General features: G+C 31.5%; 1 long non-coding RNA gene across 1 annotated transcript; it reads right to left on the bottom strand.

Annotated features, from left to right (window-relative positions):
• Positions 1 to 3,885: 3,885 nt before the first annotated feature.
• LOC128239910 (uncharacterized) lies at positions 3,886 to 4,630 on the bottom strand. The gene is made up of 3 exons (XR_008261964.1): positions 4,533 to 4,630; positions 4,212 to 4,301; positions 3,886 to 4,033 (listed from the first exon to the last, which is right to left on the bottom strand). It is a non-coding gene; the product is annotated as an uncharacterized LOC128239910 (long non-coding RNA).
• Between the last annotated feature and the right edge of the window lie 2,627 nt (positions 4,631 to 7,257).

Below are 7,257 nucleotides of genomic sequence, written 5' to 3'. Positions count from 1 at the left end.
GTTCCTACTTTTACTTTATTTACTCTTTATTCTAGTCACCGCCTTTTTGAATTAGTCAACTTAAACGCGTGAATCTGATATATTATTCAATAACACATCGCTCGAAAACATCGACGCGTTTACTCGAGTTTATTAGAAGCTTCAACTTCCACGAACACGAATGTATTTGAAATCTAATTCAAGTTTACTGCAATTTATATTGTAAGTTTAAGATTTGCGTTTCAAATTCGGATATTTTAACAAATTTATTCGCAACATAAACGTTTGGAAACGCTGAGTTAAAATGGTTCGCTGTGTTACAAGTGTAACCAGTTTACATAATATAAAATCAAATTACAACGATAGGCGGAGTTAGCGAAGCGAGTCTTTTTAATCATAAAGCTATGATATTAGATCATCTAACTGCCTAACGATACAACCTCATTGGCTGACACAATGATGCAGGGTGTGTATCGGGCGGACCTTTCAACATCCACGAAAGTTAAAATTCTTAATGATTAAGCCAATAAGTTGGTATATCATATCGGCAATTTCATTGGCTGAACATACAGATTGTTTTCTTAATAAAGTATTTCTTATCAGAGCATGAAGTTTTGTTAATAAAATATTTTAGTTTATATTATAGTTGTTATCACTTTTTCCTAAACATCGAAGGATTTTTTTATATCTATTATACGCAATTAATAACTTATATTTGTTTTCACATACTTTTCTGTAATATGATGTCAGATATATGATAACGTTTCGATAAAAAATATATACACAATTTATAATGTTATTCTTTGTCTCATTGTAATTGTCCTGAAAAATTATATATGATTTGGAAAATATGAACACTTAGCTAATTATTATTAAGAAAGTGATATGAATATGAGGTCGAACTTATTTTATTTGTTCTCAATGAATTACTGCTATGCAGTTATAAATAACACCCTTGTTATAGACAGTCAACTTCAATGTTTACTGCATGTTTCTCAATGAATGATAAGAAGTGGGCGAGTCCCCCTTAAAGATTAATCGCCTATTTCTAACTGCTGATCCCGTCAAGTATAACAAGTGATTCAGTAAGCACATTTTCCGGGGCCGACTGCCTACACAGGTATATATATATATACATAAACTGTACATTGATCTTTATTCAAAACATATCTATAGACTACAAAAGTGATTAAGATTAATGAATGATAAATAGAATGTCATAACTAAAATGTAAAACCGTGCTTTTCATCTTTGGAATAAAGTGTAATCAAATCAAAATAATTAGTACATTCCTCCTTTTTTACTCATTTTTGATGACTTTCTTATATGACAACCATTTGATGTTAAATGTTTCGTCAGTGTTTGTTTATTCGTTTAGAATTATATCTTAATCATTTCAAAGATACTTTTACTTAAATGCAGGCCTTGTTGTACGTGTTTTGAGATTTTGTTTCTTATACTGTTATGTCATTGTTAAATATTTACACCTCAACTTCCATTCCTTAAATGAACTGCCTTTCGGCAATTGCGTTTACCAATCGATAAACGCAAACAAATTATTACTTATTTGTGTAAATATGGTGGAATGAATTGCGGGGTAGATGTCATGATCGGGGGTAAGAACGCAATTGGGTTGAGCAAAGTGTGTGGAGTCCGAATTAAGTTCATGACATCCAACCCGCATTTCATTCCTTAAATATCTAATTCAGCCTGTTGCTGCTTTATGTATAATTTAGATTCAACCATCGTTTGGCCTGCAGGTTCATTTCGGAACTTGAATAAACTTATAAAACATTTTTTAAGTGTTTTCTCTCAAACAGAAAATCAAGCGTCTTGATTTATTATTGTTTTGCAAGTAAACTTTAGGATTTAGGCGTACCTAAAATGCCGTTAGTATTAAAATTATGCAAAGTTTAATTGAAAATGATTTGATATTTAATTATATTTAGTTCAATTTAACGTTTTAACTCTGTGTGTTCTTAAGGTGTAAACGTTATTTAAACTTAACTTACACCTGAATCTAAGAACGATTTAACGTTTCTAAATTCCTTAACGCTTAAGGTGTTATTGACTTTACCCCCATTTAAAGTTATAATTATAGACAGTTTTTCGATCAGTGGTAGTATGTAGTACAGCGAGTTTGTATCAACTGCGATAAATGGTCATTCCATACTCAAACGTCATACTCCATTCGCCCGTCGTTCTAAGGTTTTATTACCTTAAAACCTCGTTTGATTAAGACAGTAAGCTTTAAATCACATATGTATCGAGACATGGTCAATTTCATCTTTAAATCATTTTATGCCAATGTTACCAGGTGCAGAACAGTTAACACCTTTTATGCGATGCAATTTTGCAATAATATTCACAGTTTGGATGTCTGATATTTGAGTACGCGCAGGTCCTGCAGCTTAAGATTGATGCTTGCATATTCCCAGAATTGTTGATATATGAGCAATGAGCAGTATGAACTACACCGTTGAATTTATTTCTTCGACATCCGTACGTCATTAGAAATAACTGTATACTTGTCTACTTTGATAAGATTCACCTTTTACCTTTTTACTTTATTCAGGATTGTTAAGATAAGTATGAGGATGTGCACGCAAATTTGTTTAAACATCCAGTAAATTTATTTTACTGACAGTTACTAGGCGTGACCTAACAATTCTTGATAAAAAAGCCCTTTATATAGTATACTTTCACAGTGTTGTTTGTGCTGCTGTTCTGTGGAACTTTTTGTTGTTTGTGATTCTTAGTTTGTTTTTGTATTCTTTGTCTTATGCTTTTACCCTCTGTCATTAAACTATATGTTTAACCGTTAATGAAACATGCATCGCTGTTAACAAATCTCTGTATTCAAGATTGTCCTGACCAAAGCTGGAAAGATGTTGACAAAAAACATTCGAGTAGAGTATATTAGTCCTGAGTAATCGATTAATTTACTCAATATGAACAGGTTTTTAAATACTTTCAAGGAAATATATTGGATACAAATGTGTTATTACATATGTTTAAGCAAACATTGGCTATGTTATTACAACTTGCGTCTTAAAGATATAAAACAAGCTTTCACTCTTGTTTACCGATTAAAGTCCATGTATTTTCAATTGTATTGACTATTTCTACGCTTAACCTCACGTTCTTTAAAGATTTGTTCTGATTTCATAGGGCAATACCTCAAATGCATATTATTTTTTTTTCAAAACAGTTGATATCCTGATTCATAATAATTACCTGAGCTACTGCTACCAACAACTGTGTCACTGTATTAAGGATAACTAAAGTATACAAGTCATTCAATCAAGTGTATTTAATCACATAAATAAATTCATCAAACTATGCAGATATATACAATTATACAATATAAATAGATATGCAACTTGCCAGCACTATGCAAAATAAATATACATACACAGACAATATAAATGCATAGAAAAATGTAAATCATAAAGAGGCCGTCTAGCTTGACATAATGAAAAGCTGAGTTAGAGGCATATAATGAAACAGGTATACGAAATATTGCATACACCATTTAAAGATTAAGTTTAAATACACATTTACTCATAATTTCCTTTTTTACGCATGCATAATAATTAGACAAATACAAAATAATGTTAATGCATCACCGACAAATAAATACAAATGTATTTTTTATTTCACACAGTGTAATGCCGGCAATCCGGATAAAAGTACTCGTTTAGTAATGTTATGAACGTTGAGATGAGACAAAACCTTTCCCATGTTTCAGATGTTCGTTACTTTTCTAAAATGTTCTCGGAGGTAAAAGAGTTCTCGTTATATAAAACAGAAAAACTTCTACAACTTCGAAGAAGTTTATCTTATACAAATAAAAAATAATTAATTCAATTGTTCAAACACTGAGTACGCAGTTACTATGAATTTCAGACTGAATGAGACAGGTCTGTCCTAATGATTATATCCGGAACCGAAACACTATAGCGATGATCAATTTCCCTTGTCATGTGCCATACGATGTCGGAGTTTCATTTTCTGTAGATATCCTTTTCAAAACGGTTTATGTATCCATCACCTTTAAAAACAGAAAATAATGAATATTATTTTTGATGTAACAATTATATTTTACGGATTACTGGCATTAAACTTCGACCAGTGTGTGAACTGTTTGTGAATACTATAATAATCCAATCAAAGAAGATCACTCATATTTTAATACATTGTCCTCTACCCATATTAACTATCGAACATACCGTCATTATCAAATATTTCCTGTACCCACTTGGTCAGCATCTGATCTCGTCGTTTACAAATGTCAAGGACAAATGCGATTTTCATATCATCTGAAAAATCAAAATCACTTAATGAAATCAATAATCTTAAGCAGCAGAAAAATAAACCTTATATTTGATACTTTAATTGAATATGGTTGTTTTCCCATATCGAAATCATGCTCCTTATCAAAACAATGATGAAACTAAGAATGCCTCAATCGTGTTCGGCCGTTAACTCTCAGGCAACAAGTATATAAAATTACAATGTATTATGCGAATAGTCAGATATTATGAGCGGACCTGATATGTTGTGAAAGTGATTACGGAGCGCCCTGAAGAATCTGACCTTGCCAAATCTGTGATTACACAAACCGTGTATGGCGAATTGGTAAACGGTTCTGTAAAATAAGAGAGGGGCATTTGGAAATTGATGAATACAATTCATTTTGAATCGAAAACACTGACACAATATGAAAGCAAATTGTTACGAATAATATTGAATTGTTTTAGTCAGACCGAAAAGAAAATGGTGCATTAAACGATGTTTATTTCGCTGAATAAAAGCCTGTTATTTTTTTCAATTTGTTACAATGTGTTATGAATTGCACGAATAGTTCTTACACACATATAGTGACACTTCACAAAACAATAAAAAGCAACAATACTTTCACAAATAAGTTATACTATATGTTCATAAGAATAATCTAGACGCAAATTATCACAGATTACTCTAAATGAATTTTGATGCGACTTTTCAGGTATATAAGGACAAATAACACATGAACAAACAGAAATGTGATAACCGCGTTTTTACAAAAAAACAACAACTAATATTCACAGCATATCAACTTACAAACATGCATAGTAAATTGCTATTGTAAACAGGCTTACGGTCCACTATATTGCCGTAAACTTTCTTCGGTCCTAATGACAACACCGTTAGGTTTTATTACTTTCTCTCCGAAGTCGTCTGATGGAACTGTCCGACCCGTTACGAGGACTAGCAACATCCCAAAAATCAACGTATGCATCATTCCCTTGTCATAAACCGACATGCTTTTGTGTTTTATGTCTTCCATTGTCCTACTATCTTGTTGCACTTTCCTTGAAAATGATTGTAAAAAGCTGAAAGTAAAATATAATATGGTTGATAATTATTCAGATTCTCGAGTCAGTATCCAAATGTTAGCCAGTATTGCTTCCATTATTACGTCTCTCATCTAACATTATTTAGTGATTGCTTTTTTAAACGAAATCACATTAACAATGAGTGCTCAACCTTACTAGTAATATATTGTTTCAACACTCAAACACTTCAGGTAAATGCAAACATAACAATTAATCTACAACTATGCATGCGGTTGATGCAATTTTTAGACTTTTACTATCTCAAACATAGGTATAAAGCACTTAAGTTTATCGCTGCTGTCTATCATATATTTTCATAAGACAAATATTCGAATGTATACAAGATATTCTTCGCCATTTAAACTGAGGGCAAACAATTACAAGTGTCGTTCGTGATCGTAAACGTTTGTCTGGAATGGTATTCAATATTCAACAAAAGTTTACCAAAGTTAATCTTATGGACAAACAGCATTGCGTTCATTCATTCTGTTAGTCTATTATTAATAACAAGTAATCCAATCAGCTATATCTTTCATAGATCCAATCAAGATCAATATTGAATACCAGCCATTGTCTACTGGGGATACTGAGTGACATGTTTATCCCACATCGCGTTCAAGTAATAACATGAGTAAATATTAATTCTGATTATGTTTCGTGCAAGTTATTGACAAAGTAAGTTATGATAATAACTTAATATAATACTGGTTGATATCAATTCACTTCAGTGTGTTAGTCGAAATCGTAAATATTCATTTACCACAGAAAGTATGTCTAACTCGTTAACTTGTTAATATGCATTTACCTCAGATTGTAAGTCGAATAATCCAATATTTTCTTAGACCAGACTTGTTTAAATTTTCTACATAAACTAATTCATAAAACGTTATTTTATTATTATTATTATTATTATTATTTATTTCGTTGCTCTTACAATCCTCTCTCGTTCGTTTACATAAAGTTAGTAGAACATCCGAGGGAGACTCGTGGCTTATATATTTATGGAACTCGTCATGACATAAAATTACCACAGAGGATGCGGTTGTTAGTTTTCCCACTAGTGAGAAATTAGCTGCGAAGGAAAAGTGAAAATACCATTGACATGATTGACAGTAAAACATACATGATATCATTTTTGCGCTCGGTTACTATAGCATCCAGATAAGATGAATACAATTGTTGCTTTGTAATGAACGTTCCCTTCTCAAGAGATTCTTATCACTTTGATTAATTTAAAATCTGCTTATACTCAAACCACCAATAAGCCATATCGCACGTGAAGTATAGCGCATAATTGATAATTACAAATTTATGCTTGTTCATATTTTATCTTTCTGGAGTATTTTTTATTATATAGGTACTTGTGTGAAATATTTGTTGCTTAGTTTTGATTAAAACACAGGAAAACACTTGTTTTAAAGACGCATAATAATTTTTTTTTCTATGGCACTGAATTGCAACATTAAATGTCTTTTGAAAAGCTGGGTAAATGTAAAAAAAAAATAAAAAAAACAAAAAACATTTATTTAATTGATATTTTAGAACATCGCTCTATTTAAAGACTGGCCAAAACATCAACATTTATTCAGCACCACACACCTTTCAGTCAACTCTACGTGAGTTCAAGCTTTCACAATACTCTCAGCTAAAGTAGATAGCATGAGTATTAGATACTACTTGTTACTTTAAGTAATTTATGTTTATCAATTTATCTGTTGCAAAGTTATGTTTAATATTCGGTCGTTCCTTTCTTGATTACATTACACTACTAAGTTGAAATTAATAAGAGAACTGGGGATAAGCTAAATACATGTTTGATGTAATATAGAAGAGTGACAGAAGTCCTTATTCTGCTATGTACTCTCGTATCAGTTCGTACCAGTTCGAGTTGATTCCC

Source organism: Mya arenaria, chromosome 7 (genome assembly GCF_026914265.1).
Source record: "Mya arenaria isolate MELC-2E11 chromosome 7, ASM2691426v1".
Classification (NCBI taxonomy): Eukaryota; Metazoa; Mollusca; class Bivalvia; order Myida; family Myidae; genus Mya; species Mya arenaria.
The sequence above is the reverse complement of the archived record's forward strand: the minus strand, read 5'-3'. Positions and strand labels throughout refer to the sequence as shown.